This window comes from Phoenix dactylifera, chromosome 10 (assembly GCF_009389715.1).
Source record: "Phoenix dactylifera cultivar Barhee BC4 chromosome 10, palm_55x_up_171113_PBpolish2nd_filt_p, whole genome shotgun sequence".
Lineage (NCBI taxonomy): Eukaryota > Viridiplantae > Streptophyta > Magnoliopsida > Arecales > Arecaceae > Phoenix > Phoenix dactylifera.
The window spans coordinates 11,493,989-11,517,696 of NC_052401.1; the positions used below are offsets into that span (position 1 = coordinate 11,493,989).

Here is a 23,708-nt window from a genome sequence, read left to right on the forward strand (position 1 = left end):
CCTGAAATTCCTTCGCAGTATCTCACACCTTGTGAGATGGCTGATTTAAATGAAGATGCGGGGAGTCACCACAATCGAGAACGAGAACCCCATGTTATGACTCTAAGACAATACCTACAACCGGCTAGGATTAGTCAGCCTTCATGCATAATTTTTCCTGATAATGTAGGACATTTTGACATCAAACCAGGGGTAATCCAATTGCTGCCCAAGTTTCATGGGTTAGAGTCCGAAAGTCCGTATCTTCATTTAAATAATTTTGAAGAATTGAGCATTACATTTAGAGTGCCAAACGTCACCGAGGATGTCCTCAAGTTGACATTGTTTCCTTTATCTCTAAAGGATAAGGCCAAAACATGGCTAAACTCCTTGCGACCTAGATCAATAAGAACTTGGCAAGATATGCAGAGAGAATTTTTAAAGAAGTTCTTTGCCACACAAAGGACCAACTTTTTGAAAAGACATATCAGCAATTTCCAACAAAAAGATAATGAAACATTTTATGAATGTTGGAAAAGATTTAAAGACCTTCTTCTCTCATGCCCTCATAACGGATTCGAAACTTGGAGAACCATTAGCTTCTTTTATGAAGGTTTATCTCCACAGTTGAAACAGTTTGTAGAGACCATGTGCAATGGCAGATTTTTAGAAAAACACCCTGATGAGGCATGAGAATATTTGGATTCCCTTGCTGAGACTGCCCAACTTTGGGATAACGGGGATAGAAACACCAAGTCTTTACCTAAGCCTACTAGCTCTGTACAGGGAGGCCTTTACAACCTCAAAACTGAGGATGATCTTCATGCTAAAATGGCAGCCCTCACTAGAAAGGTAGAAGAAATTGAGCTTAGGAAGGTTGAGCCTATCAAGACTATAGAGCTTCGAGTGTTGTGGTATCTGCGATATGTCGGGTCATACCACTACAGATTGTCCCACCATACCGGCATTCAAAGAAGTCTTGCACGATCAAGCAAATGCTATGAACTCCTACCAAAAGCCTTATAACGATCCATACTCAAATACCTATAACCCTGGTTGGAAGAATCATCCAAATTTTAGGTGGAGAAATGATCATCCTCCACAGTCACACCATTCAGTTCCTCCACCTGCACATCCTACTTTTGCATCACCACCCTCCCAAAAGCCGAATATCGAGGATACCTTGCAATCTATACAAACTTTTCTACAAGGTCAAGCTAATATCAATGCTCAAAATACTCGAAATTTTGAAGATATAAGGAACCAATTGTCAATGTTGACTACCGTTCTAAGTACCCAAGAGAAGGGTAAGCTTCCAGCTCAACCCCAACCTAACCCACAAGTGCACGCTAGTAATAATACAGCTCCTTCTAGTTCGCATACAGAACATGCAAAGAGCATCATGACTTGCGTAATGGGAAAATCATTGATCAAACCGTTCCATTGAGACCACAGGTCACTTCTAATTCTGATGCTCCCAAAGTCGATGAAAGGGACAAAGAAGAAGTTGAGGTCCCAACTTCTACCAAGAAAGTTGAATATCCTTTTCCTCCATTTTTTCCACAACGGTTGAAGCCGTTGCAAAAGCTTGAACCTAATTCTGAAATTCTTGAGCTTTTTAAGCAAGTAAAGATCAACATACCTCTTCTTGATGCAATTAAACAAGTACCCTCATATGCCAAATTTTTGAAGGACTTGTGTACTGTTAAGCACCGATTAAATGTTAAGAAGAAGGCATTTTTAACTGAAAATGTGAGTGCTATTTTGCAGCACAACATTCTCCCTAAATATAAAGATCCAGGTTGCCCAACCATCTCATGCATCATAGGTGACTTTAGGATAGAGCGAGCATTGTTAGATTTAGGAACGAGTGTGAATTTATTGCCATATTCCGTATATGAGCAACTTGGTGTAGGTGAGTTGAAGCCAACCTCCGTCACTTTGCAATTAGCTGACAGGTCAGTTAAAATTTCAAGGAGGATTATCGAAGATGTATTAGTCCAAGTAGACAAGTTCTACTTTCCTATCGATTTTATTGTATTGGACACACATCCGGCTTCGAACTCACAGTCTCAAATTTTGGTCATTTTAGGACGTCCATTCCTTGCAACTTCTAATGCATTGATTAATTGTAGGAATGGCGTCATGAAGCTTTCTTTTGGTAACATGACCTTAGAATTGAAAATTTTTAATGTGTGCAAACAACCCAATGATCCTGAAGAGAGTAAGGAGGTTGATTGGGTTGAAACCATCGCAGAAGAATATTTGTTAGCTAAAGCAATTAACGACCCATCCAATGATAGTTTAATTGATTGGTGTTCCAATGGCACCGATGAAGATGATTTGTTGATCAAACCTAGTATGAATTTTTCGAACACCATGATGATCAATGGGTGGAGACCAAAAGTAGAAAAATTTGAGAAGTTGTCGCCTCGAGAGGTGAAAATAGTACCATCCCGTGAGCAAGCACCCAAGCTCGAATTGAAACCCTTACCAAAGGAACTTAAGTATGTTTTTCTTTGACCCGAAGATATTTTTTCTGTAATCATCTCGTCTGGACTTGATCATACCCAAGAAAGAAAATTAGTTGGTGTTCTAAGAAATCATAAGGGAGCCTTAGGGTGGTCTATTGCCGACTTGAAGGGAATTAGCCCCTTAGTTTGCACGCACCTGATATATTTGGAGGACAATGCCAAAACCATAAGGCAAATGCAACGAAGGTTGAATCCTACAATGAGAGATGTGGTTAAGGCAGAAGTCCTCAAGTTGCTTGACGTGGGTATTATTTATCCAATTTCCGACAGCAAGTGGGTAAGCCCTACTCAAGTTGTTCCTAAGAAGTCGGGTTTGACGGTGGTAGAAAATGAACAAGGTGAACTAGTTACAACTCGTGTCCCGACGAGTTGGCGCATGTGTGTTGACTACCGAAAGCTGAATTTGGTCACACGAAAGGATCACTTTCCTCTACCCTTCCTAGACCAAGTGTTGGAGAGAGTTGCAGGGCATGATTTCTATTGTTTTCTCGATGGCTATTCGGGATATTATCAAATTGAAATTTCACCAGAAGATCAAGAGAAGACTACCTTCACTTGTCCTTTTGGCACATTTGCTTTCCGACGAATGCCATTCGGGTTGTATAATGCACCTGCAACATTCCAAAGATGCATGCTCAGCATCTTTGAAGACATGAACGAGAAGTTTTTGGAAGTGTTCATGGATGACTTCTCCATTTTTGGTGACTCATTTGATGATTGCTTGTCACATTTACAAGCAGTCTTAGCTCGATGTATAGAAAAGAATTTGATATTGAATTGGGAGAAATGCCACTTCATGGTACCAAAGGGAATTGTCCTAGGACATATTGTTGCATCGAAGGGCATGGAAGTAGATAGAGCTAAGATCGATTTAATTGCTAAGCTACCTGCACCCAAGACGGTTAGAGATGTTCGATCATTGTTGGGTCACGCCGGATTTTATAGGAGGTTCATCAAGGACTTTAGTGTCATAGCTCGACCATTATGTAACCTCCTGTCCCTTGATACACCATTCAATTGGACTGAAACCTGTCAGAAGGCATTCAAAAAGTTAAAGTCTATGCTTAGCACTGCACCCATCGTACGACCACCTGATTGGTCATTACCTTTTGAGATTATGTGCGACGCTAGCGACTATGCGATAGGAGCCATCCTAGGACAACGCAAGGATAATAAGCCATATGTCATTTACTATGCAAGCAAAACCTTAAACGATGCTCAAATGAATTATACCACCACCAAGAAGGAATTGCTTGCAGTAGTATTTGCCTTAGATAAATTTCGCTCTTATATCCTTGGTGCTCCTATTGTTATCTTCACAGACCATGCAGCGTTAAAATATTTGCTGGATAAGAAAGAGGCCAAACCACGCTTAATACGATGGATACTTCTCCTCCAAGAATTTGACATCACTATTAAAGATAAAAAGGGAGCAGAAAATGTGGTTGCTGACCATTTATTACGGCTAGTTTTTCATAATTCAGTGCCACAGTTTTCCATCAAGGACTCATTTCCTGAAGAGCAGTTGTTTGCACTTTCTAGTATGCCATGGTATGCCGATATTGTAAATTTTCTTGTTACAAGCCGGATGCCAGAACATTGGGGGTCGACAGATAGAAAAATTTTCTTGCGCGAAGTAAACAATTATTACTATGACAAACCCTATTTATTTAAATATTGTAATGATCAAATCTTTAGACGTTGCATACCGGATCATGATATACAAAGCGTACTCTCTTTTTGCCATACTGATGCTTGTGGTGGACACTTTGCTTCTAAGAAAACCGCCACAAAGGTCTTGCAATGTGGTTTCTATTGGCCTACTATGTTCAAAGATGCCCACGTGTTCTGTAGGACATGTGATCCATGTCAACGTATTGGAAGCCTAACTCGTAGGCAGATGATGCCTCTTCAACCCATTACTATTATCGAAATTTTCGATTGTTGGGGCATCGATTTTATGGGCCCATTCCCACCATCTTTTGGATATGAGTACATTTTAGTTGGTGTTGAGTATGTATCCAAATGGGTAGAAGCTGTGCCTTGTCGAACAAATGACCACAAACCAGTTTTAAACTTTCTTAAAGAAAACATATTTTCTAGGTTTGGGATGACCAAGGTTATAATCAGTGATGGGGGAAAACATTTCTGTAATAAACCTTTTGAGATCCTATTACAAAAGTACGGTATCACTCATAGAATTGCAACTCCTTATCACCCGCAGACTAGTGGCCAAGTAGAGTTAGCCAATCGGGAGATTAAACGAATTTTAGAGAAAACGGTGAATCCATCACGCAAAGACTGGTCTTTAAAACTTTCTGATGCATTGTGGGCTTATCGTACTGCTTATAAAACTATTCTAGGTATGTCCCCGTATCGGCTAGTCTATGGAAAAGCATGTCATCTACCTGTTGAAATAGAGCATAAATCGTATTGGGCCATTAGGAAATTAAACTTTGAATTGTTAGATGCTGGTTTAGCTAGAAAATTACAACTTAGTGAGTTGAATGAAATTCGTCGGGATGCGTATGACTCTCGATTAGGCATGATAAATCAATTCTAAGAAAATCTTTTGAACCTGCACAAAAAGTTCTTTGTTATGACTCTCGATTACATCTGTTTCCTGGAAAGTTACGATCAAGATGGACAGGTCCTTTCATTGTAAAAACTATTTTTCCACACGGGGCAGTTGAAATTGAGAATCCACAGGATGGCAAAATTTTTAAGGTAAATGGACACAGGTTAAAACCTTTTCTTGAGAATTTTGCAGATGAAGAGGACTCCTTTTTCTTGGGGGAGCCTTCTTATGACTGAACATGAAGGCAAAGGTATGTGTATATTAGTTAGAATTATTTTTCTAGTTTTGTAGGTCTTATTTTCTGGATATCAACAGCTCAAGGTATTCCTCTTCTCTCCAATATTATTTTCTTGTATCTATTATATTGAGGACAATGCAATGTTTAAGTTGGGAGGAGGGAAATATTTTGCCATAAAAAAAAATAATAATAATAATAAAAAATAAACTTGTTTTTGCATTCTTTTCTAAGCAAATGCACATGTATTTTCATATTGAGTTTGTGCAACTATTAAGGCAAGGAGTACATGCGTACTATGATTGATCAGAGACCTATTATTAGATCTCCGCACATGTATTTAATGATTATAGGAAGGCCTCAGGAGTTCACATTTGTTTAATGCATTTTTATTAAGCCATATCTGTAAAAGAAGTACGAGTATCCTTGTCCGTACTATAAGGTTCTTGATTTGGTTTTCACATAAAGATAGAGGTTGAATACCCTGGCTAGATCATCTAAGTGCCTTATGTTCTGACCTTGGTTGACCTATAGTCACGTTGCAGTCACATTATGTGGTCTAGTTTACCTTCTCTATTTTGAATAATAATAATAATAATAAAATGTGGAGATGACAAGTCTAACCTCGTGGCGTAGTCTGGTTCGAGTAATTAAGCCCGAGGGGTGTTTCACCTAATGCCTTGAGCCAACTGGATCAGGAGTCATTGGCCGAAAACTCGCTACATGGACCTTGCTAAAGCCTAAGGGGGTTGGACTATTGTAATCACCATATTAAAAAAAAAAAGAAGCATGAATAGGGTTGGTCGGGCTGAACCCAGTGACATGTGGTAATGGCTGGTTTGACTCCATTGTATTGGACATTTGTGTACTTTGGATATTTAGTTGGGATTGATAGCTCCTTCTTTTTATGCGAACCATTCTTGACAATTTTAGACAATATGAGATATTCCGAAAATTTGATGGATCAGGCCCTAATAAACTGTAGTAAACACTTGTGAACTTGAGTAGTACACCTAAATTCAAGCGGTACCATGTTGTGGTGGAGGTATTAGTACTCTGAGAAAGTCATACTATTTTATGCACACTACACTTTCATATTTCCCCTTGCTTTGATAGTTGCCATGCTTGAAAATATATATTAATTACATGGGTATTAGCTTAGAATTTAGGACCGCATGTCATATCATTCATGATGTTTGTGGGTAACATCTCTATAAACCTTCACGAGACAACACTCATCCACTAGGGTAACCTAGGGGTTTAACGGCTTGTTGCACGTGCTTAGTGCAATCGTGATGCCCTACGAAAATGGGTACGTATCTTAGTTTTGTATCTTTAGCTTTAATAAAAAGTCATAGTTTAAACCACACCTTTTGCACTCTCATTTTTTTTTCGTTTGCCCGTTAATTGCTAGAGACTAGCAATAAGCTAGTTGGGGGGTGTGATGAGAGCACAAAAGTGCGATTTACACATTACTTAAATTAATATTATTGCTAATAAATAATAATAAAAGTATTGTATTAATATTATATTTTTGTGGGGTGCAGGTGATCGTAAATCAAAACAAAAATGCGCATTGGGTCCAAAAAGATGCATCTCCGCGGATGACTAGCCAATCGTATGGGTCAACCCCAGTTGCATACTAGAAGGAGGCTAAGTTCAGCCGTTCAGTTCACTGCAACCGATTCCTAGTAGCCTGTGCATCTCATTCCGATGGAACCCGCGTGCAACCTATCCCCCCCGCAAGTGAGTCACGGCGTCCACGAACCAACGTCCAATTCCCCCGCGATTAACTCGTCCGCGCTTTAGCTCCCGTGATCGCGAGCATCCTAGCTTCTTGATTCTCAGCCGTCCGCTCCTCCTGTAGGTCCCGTGTCAATGCCTCCGCATCCGGAAGAGATCGCGATCCATCCGCGCGTCTTCCAGATTCATGATCGCCCATCCATCCCTCCGCATCCGCTCCACATTTCCAGCCTCCTGATCCGCCCGCGATCACTCTCGGCTGTCCGTGAAGCGTCCCGGCAGCCCGTGAAGCATCCCGTGCCATCCTCTTCTTCCATTTGCTCCCAGCTCCTCTTTGCAATCAAATCTTCAGCTTCCAAGATCACCGCCCAGCCGTCCGCCTCCTCCATCACGGCCGTTCTCAGCGCCGAATCCGGCCGAGATTAGCTCCAATGCTTCAGCCTCACGCGCCCATGATCCAGCCGTTTGCCTCTAATGCATTGATCTCCAGCTCATTCTGAAGATCCATGGAGGGAGAGAGTTGATTATAAGAGGTAGTCAGCTGAGAGGGGGGGTTGTTCTTGTTCCCACAAAAAAAAAGAAAACAGGGGGGGGCGCCTGCTGGGGTTGAAGGAAAAGAGAAGAAGGAAACAGGGGATGCCCTATTTCCGAAAAGAAAAAGAAGAAAAAAAATAGAGAGAGGAGTAACAGGGGAGAGTCTTTGATGTTGATGGCTGGCTAATCCTTTAGGTGAAGGGTGATGGAGGAACCCTTGATGTATTGCTATCTTTGAAGTAAATTCTAAACCTTTAATTCTTATAGATTTATATTTCCAATATATTATGGATTCTTGCATAATTATTTTGTAGATAGTTCTTTAATGGTTTATATTGATCGACATGTGGACCGCTTTAGTATTTGATTTGTCGTTGATGTAATAGGCACGATAAATGCTTAGAATTAGAGTTCATATGTCCCTCAAATATATCCCATGCTTTGATCTATCCTACATTTATATCTTTAATCAAGAATTGAAGAATTTATTTCTTGAATGCAAAATTATCAAGGGGGATTCCAGATCCCTACTCCATCTTAATCTATCCATACTTTGATTCTCTGTGTACTGATTTGTTTTCTATTTGCAAAACATCATCTTAATCAACAAATTAACTGAATTAATTAATCTGAGATTATGCTAATAAACCATAGATCGTTCCCTGAGGAATCGACCTCGGACTTCCGAGTTATACTACTTGTGCGAATCTCCTGTACTTGGGAGAACATTTTTTCGAAAGCACCAGTCGTCATTGGGTCCTCACCTAACAGTTATTGGTGCCCAACCTCACCTTTACCCCACAACATGTCATGTCTAATAGAGAGGTCCAGTCCCCCGATGCAACTTGCCCACTGTGTCCAGCCGAGACAAATCAACACCGGAAAGACCTTAGCAGCTCTACTACGGTGGAAGACCTATGGACTTAATATTGCATAATCATGTCTTAGTGTTTGCAACTTGAGTTCTTCATAAGAGGTAATCGAACAATTGGCCAGGTAAGCAGGTGGGAGGCTCCTCTTACTCGGAGAGTAAGGTCCTAATTAAGTAACCACCTTATAGGCTTGCCTAGACACCAATTAGATCAATTAATCAAATATGACTAACTCATGTTAGTTCACTATCGACTGATTAGGGAGGTTTATAATTCGGTCTCACTCGATCGCGTATTCACATCTCATGCAAATATAAATCTACCCGCATAGACATAAACATTAATCATCCAGACATTTATCAACAAAATAAATATAATGTTGATGATCATGGATCCAGAATGGGGTCATTTTACAAGCACATGCACGTCAATTGGTTTGATCGTCTTCAACTCTTGACTTGATCTTGATCCCTAGGTCCAATTGTGATCAACTCCTTGATCCATCTTCAATCAACCCTTGATCTCGATCCGCGCATGTTAAGCTTGTTGATGTACATATCGATCAACAATCGACGTGCAACACACATCACAGATTACATCCCAGATTGCTTTAAAAATTAAATAAAATTTAAAGAATAAATTACAATCCTTTTTTATGAGACACGCAGATCTCTAGTACATGAATTTAAGATGCATGCAGGTATCTGAAAATTAAAATTACATGCATCACAAAACATCGCAGAATATTTCAGCACATTCAAAAAGGTCCATCCATGATCATCACCATATGCATCATATGCATAAAAATTATTTTCGGATCTGTAATTTAACTGATTATTTCATCTCATGACTTGCTGATCATGCAAGATTTAATTCTAAATATTTATAATCACATTATCAAAGCATTAGAATCATTAATCTAAGCATCCAAAAATCAGTATGCAGAAAAATCAGCAAGCTGAAAATTCTGCATACATAAATTTCAGCAAGCATATTCTTTTAAATTTCAGATTTAAAATGCCTTGAAAAATTTAATCCTAATCTTAATCTACATAACCATGGCTCTGATACCACTGTTAGGATCTGTCACATGCCGCTGAAAATTTAAAAATTTTCAGATATGCAGTGGAAAGACATGTGCATATCCCGTTCATCGCATGAACGTATTTTAAAACCATTTATAGATAGATTAGGATTAAATTCTTATTAAATTATTTTATAATCATGATTAAGAAGATCAGATCTTCACCTTGTGTAGGTAGATGGTCTCCGCAAATCTGATTCACATGGTATTTGATGAGGGTTCAGTGGAAGCCGCACACGTGTCCGGCCTCTACGTGTATCCACACGAAGTAGTGAGTCGATCGAAGCCTTTGGATCTCCCCAGGGTGCTAGCTCCCTTACAGAGAAGGCTATTGATGGCTAATATCCTCCTTATCAATCAACTCTTGAATGCCTAAGGAAGGAGGAAGAAGAAGGATGGTTCAATGGAAGGAGAACAAAAATCCGCAGCCATTTCTTTTTCCTTCGCGTTGGAACCAAGGAAGGGGATGAAGTAGACCACGCCAAGAGCTTCTTTTTTCTTGCTTCTTTGTGGCTGAAAGGAGGAATGGAAGGAGGTTCCTTGCTACCAAAAATTCCAAGAAAAATCATGAAAAATTTGGAGCCCCTTTGAACCCCTCTTTTATGGTGTGTGGATAGAGATGAGCTCCTAAATTTTAGGAGTTCATCTTTATCCCTTTGTGAATTCAAAATAGGAGGGGCATAGCCCCTCCTTTTTCCTTCACGCCACCAGCCAAAGGAAGGGCGTAGGCCCCTCCCTCTTCTCCCATATGGTTGGCCCCACTTAATCAAATTAAGTGGGGATTGGGTTAGGACTAGTTCTAAGGTCCAATCCTATTCAAAATAGGATTAAGTGCACCCAATTTAATTCCTCCAAATCCAAATCCAATTAGAATTTAATTGAACCATGACTCAATTGAACTCTTAAATCCTAATCCAATTAGGAGTCATTTGATTAATTAGATTAATTAATTAGGACTTAAGAAAATCCTAATCTAATCAGGACTTGTTTAAATTTCGGCCCTAAGACAATTAGGACTTTAGAAATCCTACTCCAAGTAGGACTTTAATTTAATTTGAAATTCTAATCCAATTAGGACTCCAAAAATTTTACTCCAAGTAGGACTCATGATCAAGTCCAATTAATTAAATCCAATTAATTAAATTAAATTGCAATCCGATTGCAATTATTCCTTCTTCTAACCACTAACTCTTAATGGGTTATCCATTTATCAATCTAATTGATCATATGTGATTCTAAATCACAATTCAACCATTGAATCGATCAATATTTCTAATGTGTGTGACCTAATAGGTTCTATTCTGACTGTAGTGAGATATATTGTGATCTCTATCATAATATCATTGAAAACTTCTTTCAATGGGTTGAAACAATTTCAACTCAACTCACCATCCACCTGTGAGTCTCACCATCCACCAGTGACACCTAGCAGTATGTAGTGGCTACCCAGTAGAATAGAATGATGAACCTCTAGGTGCAGTTATCGTATGATACAGTCCTTTTATTGTGAATCCTTACAGACCGGAGGTCATGGATAACTCGTCAAACCCCGTCGTCTGTCATATGTCTAGATTTATTCGACTTGAGTTCGAGAGTGGAAAACTCTTTCTCCACTGTATATACTGCCCTGGCCAAGGTCTTAGAACTCAGTCTTGTAAATCACATAGGATCACTCCTCATCTATCAAGGTCGAAAGATTCCATGTAGGTGCATACCCTACTCCTACAGTGAACCTACTGCAGCCAATCTACACTATAAGGACCCATATGACTAGAGACAATGTATATGTGTAGTCAAACTGCAATAACCTCACTGTGAGTAGCTGAAGCACCGTAGGTCAAAGGACCAGTCACACTACTGCAACATCAAGCAAGTCACTGATGAGTGGATAGATATCCAAGTGACTTCTTGTCTTGGTCACGCTCAGTACCCTTGTTCTCTAACAAGCACCTGCACTATCACTTCAGTGTCTCTACACTGTGGACTCGAGTCTCGTCCATCCATAAGAAAAGCGATCTGTGCACTGATCGGTTCGATCATCATTCTCGTGATGATCCATTGATCAGGAGCATTTAGAAATTAATCACCAATGATACATGGCTCAAATTCTCAACTCTTGAGAATATGTATCATCATCTTATTAATTCCTTGGACGATTCATAGACACATAAACAATATGAATGAAAAGATGCCCATTTATTATTCAATAATAATAAAGTCAAGTATAAATTTATGTCCCAAAATTAATAATGTGTCCGCCATATTGGCTTCTAGAGCATACATCTAACATAAGTTTCACTGCTCTCTATTTTTGCACTGTGGCTGTTCTGGGGGTCAACTTGACTATTTTTTGGGTTGACTTTTGTTTGACTGGAGTCGGCTCATGAATTCTATGGTTCGACTTGCCAATGTGATGATTTTCTTAGCTCTCTGTCTTTTCTCTGTGACCATTCTAGGGTCGACTCTTGCTAAGTTGGAGTCGACTTGAGTGTTTTATCAGTTGACTCGTCAATGTGATAAATTTTTTAACTTTCTGTCTATCCTCTGAGACTGTTATAGGGTCAACTCGCGATCTGCTAGAATCAAGTGAAGACGTATCAGTCAGTGATAGTGTGTTGGAGTCTACTCGTTGCAAGTTTGGGGTCGACTTTTGAGGTAGCTCAGGATGAATTTTTCTATTTGGTATGTAAGCTTCCAAGGATTGCTCTTATGGCCTTTTGGAGCTTAGCTTCCTGAAGTAGAGCTTCAAATAGATAATCTTCACCATACTTTTAGTACTTGGGATCCTTGGGAAGGCTTTTCTCCAGTAAGAAGCTAAAGCATGAGCCCTTCAATGTGTTCATTGCTATGGATACCATGATGCAGTGATCCAACTCCCATACTTTTAGTGCTTCATATTAAATTAGTTCATGTAGCTTCAGAGGGACTCATCTTTTCTTTACTTGATAGCAAATAAGCCAATCGAAGTCTTCTTCTGCCTCCTATTATTTATGAAGTGGCCGACAAATTGGTGGTTGAATTGATCAAAGGAACTGATCGAGCCTGGTCAAAGATTCGAATACCAAAGCCAAGCCATCTTTGTTGACCCAAAAAGTTTGATTTCATTGGTACAAAATATTTGAGTAAAATGTTTACTAATCACTTGCTTGGAAGTGTACAAAAATGCTCACAGAAAGTCAAGAAGATATCAATTCAGAACTCTTAATGTGGAAGAATGAAACCTAAGTTTTTGATGCTCTGATCTAAGAGGAGTCGACCCCAAGAACACTGCGAGCTGACCCACAAAACTAGAAGACCTTAATTTCGGGCAATTCCAAGAGTTGAACCTAGGAAAACATGAATCGACTTCGGAACAAAGACTAGCATGCATTCATTAGTCGACCCCTAGATCAGTTGAGTCGAGCCTAGAACAGTCTCAGACGAAAGATAGAGATATGTGAAAAATAGTGTTTTCATGAGTTGACCCCTGGATCAGTTGAGTGGACCCAAAACAGTCTCAGAATAAAGATAGAGAAATGTGAAAATCAGTATGTTAGCGAGTCAACTCATGAAGATCACTAGAAGCTAATGTGTTGCCCAAAGAGACAACCTAAGAGGAGGGGTGAATTGGGTTTGGATTAATTCTCGACCAATTAAAAACTTGATTAGTAAATAATTAAATCTAATGCAAGCAAGTTAATTAAGCTTCTTGATGAGGAGATTGGAAGAGATAAATAGCCAATGCAAACGCAAGGAGATTTTATAGTGGTTCGGAGCCAACCCTTGCTCCTACGTCTACTCCCCAAGCTTCACTTGGAAGTTCACTATAATCTCTTGGATTACAGCTGGTTGTTTTACAAGTTCACAACCCAACTTGTTGTTTTCGCGCGATCACAACGAACTCGGTCGGTTTTCACAGGCTCACCGACTAGAACCACCCGATTGTTTTTTCGGGATCACAATCAAATCCTTACACCGCTGGTTTTAACTTCGGCTCACCAACTAACCTTACAACCTTTGATTCAATCCTCTGATTAAATCAAGTAAGAAAGTAGTGTTTGGGATTTCACAGAGAAAGCTTCTAAACAAGCAGATGTGAAAATAATAAATGCAAAGTAAAGGTTAGAAGCCCTCAAACAGATTTTGGAATGGAAAGTAGGGACTTCTCGATTTCTGTGTCTCCTCTGGAAGGTACTGAAGATTTGAGAACAGAAGGAGAGCCTCGAAAGCGAAGGAAGTGCTTGTCGGATGGAGTTGAATGCACCTCTTTCTTCTTTTGCTTGTATTTACTCTTGAGAACTCTTGGTAGGTGGAAATGCCTTTTTACTTGAATGAAATAGCTCTCATGTTGTCTAGTACTATTTTCTCTGGCTATTTAAACAGTCTCTTTTGAAAAATACCCATTAGACACTGATTTGTGGCCGTTCTGCACAGTCTGCACCTCCTAATAATGTATTCGTTGGGGTTGAAGTCGACTCGCTCGATCTGGAGTCAACTCGGCTGTTGCTGGAGTCGACTCATGCTTTACTAGAGACGACTCACCCACTGTTTAGGATTTGAATTAAAGTGACGTTCCAACCTGGAGTCGACTCAGGCCAACCCTGGAGTCGACTCGCCAAGATCTGGAGATAACTCGGCATTTTGGAGACGGCTCGTTCTCAGAATTCCAAAGATCTATTTTTCTGCATTTCTCTCTCGAGTCGACTCTGATCCACTTGGAGTCAACTCGGCTCTCAGAGCCTGAAAAACCGATCCTCTGTCTGTTGATCTGAGCTACTTCGGAGTCGACTCGTATTTTGTTGGGGTCGACTCGGCTGACTTGGGATCGACTCTCGAATTCTCGGAGTCGACTCGTTCACAGGATCACTGAGTTTGATTTTCTGCTTTTCAGTCCGCTTTCCTCTGAGAGTCGACTCTTGCTTGTTTAGGAGTCGACTCGCCAAACATTGGAGTCGACTCACATCCTTCTGGAGTCGACTCGGTAACAGGGTCTAGAAAACACTTCTCTGTCTTTCTGTCTGTTACTCCCTGGAGTCGATTCGAAACCGTCGGGAGTCGACTCGGCAAGCATCGGAGTCGACTCGAAATCTTCAGAGTCGACTCGGTAACAAGGTCTGAAATTCATCTTTCTGTCCTTCTGTCTATTCTCAGTCAGAGTCGACTCGTAGTGTACCGGAGTCGACTCGAGCTTGTGCCAGAATCTCTAAAACACTTAGAGTCGACTCGCAATCTTCCGGAGGCGACTCGAACTTTAGACTTTGGCTTAATTGAGCTCAATACTTGGCCAAATGACTTTGAACCAAGGCTCGATGCTCTTAAAGGTAAATTCACATATATTCGCCTGAAACACTAGATTGAATTCATTAGTACATCATGAAATATACTCAAATGCTTTGAACTCATCAAAATCAAATAAGGGTATAATTAATCACTCCACAATCTCCCCCTTTTTGATGATGACAAAATATTGAGTATTTGTTAAGTGAATTGCTCAACCAAGAGATGATTTATAGTAAGATTTTGAAATAAATTCAAATGTCTAGTCATTTAATTTATCCAAAATTGAAAGGTATGAAACAGTAAATTCTGAAATTAAAGCTCCCCTTTCATTTGGAATTATATAAGCCTTCAGATCATGCAATCAATTGTTTGGCTTATATGTGATTAATGAATTTGCTTTCTTAAGATTTCAGATTCTCTCCCTCAACATGTGCATTCAATTTTGTTTAAGTTTTCTGAATTTACTTTAAATGTTTTGAAACTTTTGAGCTTAAATTCTTACTTTCAGAGGAAAAATCTGATAATTTACTCTTGAGTACGATTCAACTAATCTCCGAATATCCCTTGAATAGATTCTGGAGATTACTCCTTGAGGAGCCCCAATAGAGAGATAATGAGCCTCGAGGTATTGAATCCACTAAGAACAAATTATATTTTGCTTTAAGAATTTTCTTTTTTGTGATTTCCTTTACATTTCAATTCATCATATTTTCTCCCCTTTTTTGTCATCATAGCAAAAAGGCACAAAATACAGAAAAAGATAAGAAGTCAAATTGCACAGTTTTGAAAGGAAATTTCTATTCATTGTATTAAAGTCAAATTGAGTACAAATATGAATACATATCAGAAAAGTCCTCAAGAGACTGTACATCATAAAATCAAAAATACACTAGGATCGTCTAGTAGTGGAGGATGTGGCTCCCGTACTCAATCTAGAGTGTCGCATGACCAAGCTTATCCCCTCAGATACATTTCCTAGTTGTTCGATGATCTCCAAGGTGGCCTTAGATTGTATCTCAGTGAGCTGGGTCACACTCTCCTGAATAGTGTCAAGCTTGAACATTAAGGCATTTGCAAGCCTTTCCGCTCCTTGACTCTGGCTACCCAACTCTTCTCTGATGCTGTCTCGCATCTTCCTCGTGTCATCCTTTATATCGCTAAGGCTCCAATATTGACCTTGGACTAGGCTCCTTATATTGTACATTTCCTCCATAAGGTCTGCTATCATCTTGGACACCGCTGCTGTGGAGGGAACGACGTCAGTGGAGGGAGCACTAAGTGGACCTCGCAGCTCTCTCAATATATCATCTCTCAGCTCCCTCATTATCTCCTATCTCATCTTCCGGAGCTGCTCAGTGCTGATCCGGACTTTTAAAGGTTGCTGAGGTGGTGGAGCTGTAGATGGTCCAGCTGAAGTAGATGGGAATGAGGGACTAGAAGTGGATGGAAAAGTGGGAGGAGCTGTGTAGTGGTCCTGGTCCTGGTCAGGGATAGGTGAATGGTGAGGAGTGGGGTCAGATAGTGTGGATAAAGATGTTTTCCTAACCCAGACATCCTCTACTTTATGGAAGCCCATTCTGTGGAGAGTCCCCTCACTCATACAATCAGTGAACCTAAGGGAGCGTGTAGGTTCTCTCTCAGGGATAGGGACCTCTAACTCCCTAAAGATGAGTGTGAAGAGCATGCCATATGGAAGACTCAACCTAGGTTTATCTAGGAGTTCACAGATATATTTGTAGATGAGTTTGGGGAAGTTGATGGGAGTGTCTTGGAGAATATGGAACATCAACGCTAGGTCTATCTCAGATATGAAGTCAAATCTACCAATCTTGGAAAAGAGAGTCCTAGAAATGATACTTAGGAGAAGCCGCTTTTCAGCTGAAAGCTGATTTGCAAACACCTCCTCTATAGGGGATTGAGGTGGGCTCCCTAAGATGGCCGTAAGGGCCTCAGTCTTATCATGGGGATGAGTGGAAAAAATTTTCTCTCGGGAGAGATAGAGGATACGAGCAATGAAGTCCTCCGAGATGAAAATAGGCACACCCGCTACGGTCCCCTGGATACCACCGCTACCTCGTGCGACAGTGCCATAAAATTCCCTAACTAACCTTGGGTAGGTAGGAAGGTCTAGTGAACAGAAGAACTCTAAGCCCTGAGCCCTAAGACGATGCCCTAAGGTGAACCCTTCCCGGGAGAGAAAGTCAAAGTTGACTGTCCTCCCGGTAGAGACTACCCTCCCGGCGCACGAATGCGAGGGAATCGACCTCGACGGAGAAGGAACCGGAGAGGATGCCCTCACGGGTTCATTCCGTGCCTTGGACCGTCGCTCGGCGCCGCCCGACGCAAGAGGTCTCTTCCAGCGAGTGACAACGGACCTAAAATGGAAGAAAACTCGAGGCAAAGGACCTAAAATGGGTCGGGGATGAGGTCGGAGACGACTCTAGGGTTTTGGAACAGTGGCGAACGAAAATAGAAGTGCAGAATAAACGTTTCGATTAGGGTTAAAAATCAGATTTCCGACCTCGAGTCGACTCCAGTAAGTTACGAGTCGACTCGACCGCGAGTCGACTCCTGAAATGCGCGAGTCGATTCCTGAAATGCACGAGTCGACTCGAACTCTAACACATAACCAAAAACTCAGTTAATTCCATGCCAATTGTGAGAGATATGGAAATATTTATGACTTAAGGACTGATTTGATGACCATAGACAAGAAATCCTATGTCTAACATAAGCTAATCATCAAAATCAAAGAATTAGAGGAGAGTATCATAAGAATGGATCAATTACTCCTAACCCTCTTCTAAGAATATAAAATCGATCTTCACTCAAGGGTTTTGTGAAGATATCAGCAAGTTGATCATCAGTGCAAACAAATTTAAGCATCACATCACCATTTAACACATGATTATTATGAAGTGATGTCTTATCTCAATATGTTTAGTTCTTAAGTGTTGAATTGGATTTTTAGTTAGATTTATGGCACTTGTATTATCACAATTTATGGGAATCTTATTTTGTTTAATGCCATAATCTTGAAGTTGTTGCTTGATCCATAAAATTTGAGCACAACAACTCCCGGCAGCAACATATTCGGGTTCAGCCGTAGATAGTGCAACCGAGCTTTGTTTCTTGCTAAACCATAAAATTAGATTTTCTCCTAAAAATTGACAAGATCTGCTGGTGCTTTTTCTGTCAAGTTTACAACCAGCGAAGTCTGAATCAGTGTACCCTATTAAGTTTATGCTTGATTCTTTAGAGTACCATAGACCTATGTTTTTTGTTCCTATGAGATATTTAAAATTCTCTTAACTACAATTAGGTGTGATTTCTTAGGATTAGATTGATATCTAGCACACATGCATACACTAAACATGATATCAGGTCTACTTGCTGTAAGATATAATAAAGATCCTATCATACCTCTATACAGCTTTTAATCTACTGATTTACTTGATTCATCTTTATCTAGTTTGCATGATGAGCTTATGGGAGTGCCAATTGACTTGTTTCTATCCATATCAAACTTCTTTAGCATTTTCTTGATGTATTTAGCTTGATTGATGAAAATTCCTTCCTTGGATTGTTTGATTTGAAGTCCGAGAAAGTAGTTCAATTCTTCCATCATGCTCATCTCAAATTCACTCTGCATTAATTCAGCAAACTCTTCGCAAAGGCGATTGTTAGTAGCACCGAAAATAATATCATCTACATAAATCTGCACTACTAACATATTTTTGTTTTCCTTTTTCAAAAATAGAGTTGTATCAACATTTCCTCTAAAAAATTTATGGTCTAATAGAAATTTGCTAAGTCTTTCATACCATGTTCTAGGGGCTTGTTTTAGACCATAAAGTGCTTTATTTAGTTTATAAACATGATTGGGGTATTGATGATTCTCAAAACTAGAAGTTTGTTCTACATAAACCTCCTCATTAATATACCCATTCAAGAAGGCACTTTTTACATCCATTTGGAATAATTTGAAATCTTTATTACATGCAAATGCTAGTAACAATCTAATTGCCTCAAGTCTAGCTACAGGAGCAAAAGTCTCATCAAAATCTATACCTTCTTCTTGATTATAGTCCTTTGCTACTAGTCTAGCCTTGTTCCTAACCACAACTCCATTTTCAACAAGTTTATTTTTGTATATCCATTTAGTTCCTATTATTGAGTATTCAGTGGGTCTTTGAACTAAGTTCCATACTTTATTTCTTGTAAATTGGTTAAGTTTCTCTTGCATAGCATTTATCCAATTTACATCACTTTCAGCTTCTTCAATGATTTTAGGTTCTAAATGTGAAACAAATGCAAGATGATTATTTAAGTTTCTAAGAGAGGCTCTAGTTCTAACAGGTTGAGATGAATCATCTAAGATTAATTCTTTAGGATGACCGTGAGCAAACCTCCAAGCCTTTGTAAGCTCATGTTCGGCAATAACATCTTCGCTTGTTGTAGTTTCTTCAACTTGCTTGGGTTCATCCTCTTATAGAGTCATGTGATCCATCTTTTCTTCAATTATTCCTGCATCATCATCAAATACTACTCTCTTGCTGGAGGAAGCATCATTAGAATCATCAAAAACAACATGGATGGATTCTTCAATTACAAGGGTTCTTTTGTTGAAGACTCTATAAGCCTTACTTGATGTAGAATATTCCAAAAAGATACTTTCATCAGATTTGGAATCAAATTTACCTAAGTCATCTTTGCCATTATTATGAATGAAACACCTACATCCAAACACATGAAAGTAGTTTACTTTGGGCTTTCTATCTCTCCAAAGTTTGTAAGGTATTTTTTTATAATTGGTCTTAATAGAACTCTATTTAATATATGGCATGATGTGTTAATGGCTTCTCCCCAAAAATACTTTGGGAGGTTACTTTCACACAACATAGTTCTAGCCATTTTCTCTAGGGTTCTATTCTTTCTTTCCACAACTCTATTTTGTTGTGGTATCCTAGGTGCAGAGAAATTATGAGTTATTCCCTTTTTACTACAGAATTCATCAAATAGATGATTTTCAAATTTCGTTCCATGATCACTCCTAATAGCTATAATTGAAGCATTTCTTGAGTTAGTTACTTTCTTATAAAATTTCTTAAATACTGAAAATGCTTCATCTTTATGAGCTAAAAACATGACCCATGTGCATCTAGAAAAATCATCTACAATGACAAGGCCATACTTGTTTCCACCAAGGCTTGTGGTTCTAGTTGGTCCAAAAAAATTCATGTGAAGTAGTTCAAGGGGTCTAGTAGTAGAGACACAATTTATGGATTTAAAGGAACTTCTAGATTGTTTGCCATATTGACATGCTTCATAAATTTTATTTTTCTCAAATTTTAGCTTTGGCAAACCAATCACAGAATCTCTTTTAACTAATTTTGATATTGTATCCATACTTGCATGACCTAATTTACGGTGCCATAACCAACTTGTATCATTGACTTTAGAATTACTAGCTACTATGCAACGGCTATTATTGGCGAGATTTTCAAGATCTACTACATAAACATTGCCACGTCTTATTCCTTTGAATACTAAGCTATTGTCAATTGAGTTGGTTATGATGCATAAAGATGGCTTAAACAGAACATCAAAACCTCTATCATATAATTGACTAACACTAAGTAAGTTATGCTTAAGACCATCTACAAACCGTACATTATCAACGAAGGTTGAAGGAGTGATTTGTATTTTACCTATACCAATGATGTGACCTTGGTTGTTGTCTCCAAACGTCACCGCACCTCCCTCTTTAGGCTCTAGGATGAAGAATTGCTCCTTGTCACCCGTCATGTGTCTTAAGCAGCCACTATCCAAGTACCAACAGTATTTGTTGACCTTGGCTGCAAGACACTCCTATACAAGAAAATCATACAGTTTTAGATACCTAAGTTTTCTTGGATCTTTCAAGGTTAGTAATGTTGGTTCCTTGTGGAACCCAAATCTTTTTAATCATTCTTTTAACTTTAGTTTTTTTGTGGTTACATACATTTGCTATATGTCCTACTTTACCACAACAAAAACAAGTTATATTTTTGGTTTTACTTTCTCCGACTTTTACAAAAAAAATTTAAAAAAATTTTTGCTTGTTGTTAGGCTTATACCCTAAATCGGCTTTATTAAATACAACTCTTTGACTATTAAGAATCATTTCTAGTTTTTCAGAACTAAAGGTAAACTTCTCAACTATAGGTTTATATTTTTCAAGTTCTTTTGTTAAGTTCAGTTTTTCTATTTTTAGTAAATTTAGATCTTTTGTAAAGTTATCTTTTAGAGCTCGGTTACTGTTTTTAAGTTCTGAAACTTCCTTAGTTAGTCTTTCGTTATCTTTAATTAAAGTATTAGTTTTTTGAGTTAGCAATTGGTTTCTTGTTTTAAGTTCTAAGTTTTCTTTGATGATAGAGTCCTTGTCCTTAATTAATTTATCATACTTATGAGTGTGAGATTGATTAGTTAGTTTCAATTCTTTATTTTTAAGGTTTATTGTCTTATATTCATCCATTAGTTCATTAAAAGCATCATACAATTCATCAAAGATAAAATCTAAATGTGTTTCAGATATTACCTCATTTTTGTTCACCATAAAACAAAAATTTGCTTTTTCCTCTTGTTCCTCATCCGATGATGATGATGATTGATTGGAGTCTGTCAAAGTGGACACAAGAGCTTTCTTCTTTTTGTATTTGCTGCCCTTCTTCAGCAAGGGACAGTCGATTCTGAAATATCCCAGCTTCTTGCATTCATAGCATTCGATTCCCTCACTTTTCCTTTTCTTACCTTTATCCTTATTGTAGGAACTAGAGAAACCTCTCTTCTGATGAAAGGACTTCTTCCAGTTGATGAATCTTCTGAACTTTTGCACGAGAAGAGCCTCATCTTCATCTCCCTCATTGTCTTCTTCTTCACTGCTGCTACTGCAAGAGGATCCTTGTTAGAAGAAGTAGACTTAAGGGCAATTACCTTTTTCTTGTAGGAGGACTCTTCTTCACTGTGTTGCTTCATTGTGAGCTCATGTGTCATCAAAGATCCAAGGAGCTCCTCGAGTGGCAGCTTGTTCAAGTCTTTAGCTTCTTGGATCGCCGTTACCTTGGCTTTCCATGATCTTGGTAAAGATCGAAGAATTTTTCTGACAAGGTCACTTTTAGTATAACTTTTGCCAAGACTTTTTAAGCCGTTGACAATATCAGTAAATCTAGTGAACATGCAAGTGATGATTTCATTAGATTCTATTTTAAACAGTTTATACTTATGAACTAGCATGTTTATTTTAGATTCCTTGACTTGATTCGTGCCCTCGTGGGTCACTTCAAGTCTATCCCATATCTCTTTTGCAGAATTGCAAGTAGAGATTCTATTGAATTCATTATGGTCTAAGGCACAAAAAAGTACATTCATTGCTTTGACATTTAGTTGTGCCTTCCTTCTATCACTGTCATCCCAATCTTTTTCAAGCTTGGGTATAGTAATATTATCTACATAAATAGAAGGAATATATGGTCCATTAACTATGATGCTCCAAACATCATAGTCTTGGGCTTGGATAAATATCCTCATTCTAGCCTTCCAATAGGTGTAGTTAGTTTCATTGAAGAATGGAGGCCTATTGGTGGATTGCCCCTCACTAAGAGTAGATCCAAAAGGGGTTGTCATTTTGATCTTTTACTCTTTTAATATAAGAGCTCCGGCTCTGATACCACTTGTTGCCCAAAGAGACAACCCAAGAGGGGGGATGAATTGGGTTTGGATTAATTCTCGACCAATTAAAAACTTGATTAGTAAATAATTAAATCTAATGCAAGCAAGTTAATTAAGCTTCTTGATGAGGAGATTGGAAGAGACAAATAGCCAATGCAAACGCAAGGAGATTTTATAGTGGTTCGGAGCCAACCCTTGCTCCTACGTCCACTCCCCAAGCTTCACTTGGGAGTTCACTATAATTTCTTGGATTACAGCCGGTTGTTTTACAAGTTCACAACCCAACTTGTTGTTTTCGCGAGATCACAACGAACTCAGTCGATTTTCACAGGCTCACCGACTAGAACTATCCGATTATTTTTTCGAGATCACAATCAAACCCTTACACCGTTGGTTTTAACTTCGGCTCACCAACTAACCTTACAACCCTTGATTCAATCCTCTGATTAAATCAAGTAAGAAAGTAGTGTTTGGGATTTCATAGAGAAAGCTTCTAAACAAGCAGATGTGAAAACAATAAATGCAAAGTAAAGGTTAGAAGCCCTCTAACAGATTTTGGAATGGAAAGTAGGGACTTCTCGATTTTTGGGTCTCATCTGGAAAGTACTGAAGATTTGAGGACAGTAGGAGAGCCTTGAAAGCAAAGGAAGTGCTTGTCGGATGGAGTTGAATGCACCTCTTTCTTCTTTTGCTTGTATTTACTCTTGAAAACTTTTGGTAGGTGGAAATGCCTTTTTACTTGAATGGAATAGCTCTCATGTTGTCTACTACTGTTTTTTCTGGCTATTTAAACAGTCCCTTTTGAAAAATACCCATTAGACACTGATTTGTAGCCGTTCTGCATAATTTGCACCTTCTGACAATGTATCCGTTGGGGTTGGAGTCGACTCACTCGATCTGGAGTCGACTCGGCTGTTGCTGGAGTCGACTTATGCTTTACTGAAGATGACTCGCCCACTGTTCAGGATTTGAATTAAAGTGACGTTCCAACCTGGAGTCGACTCAGGCCAACCCTGGAGTCGACTCGCCAAGATCTGGAGATGACTCGGCATTTTGGAGATGGCTCGTTCTCAGGATTCTAGAGATCTATTTTTCTGCATTTCTCTCTCGAGTCGACTCTGATCCTCTTGGAGTCGACTTGGCTCTCAGAGCCCGAAAAATCGATCCTCTGTCTGTTGAT

General features: G+C 39.1%; 1 non-coding gene across 1 annotated transcript; it reads right to left on the minus strand.

Annotated features, from left to right (window-relative positions):
* Positions 1-448: 448 nt before the first annotated feature.
* Positions 449-557, minus strand: LOC113463090. The gene has a single exon (XR_003386780.1). It is a non-coding gene; the product is annotated as a small nucleolar RNA R71 (small nucleolar RNA).
* Positions 558-23,708: the final 23,151 nt, after the last annotated feature.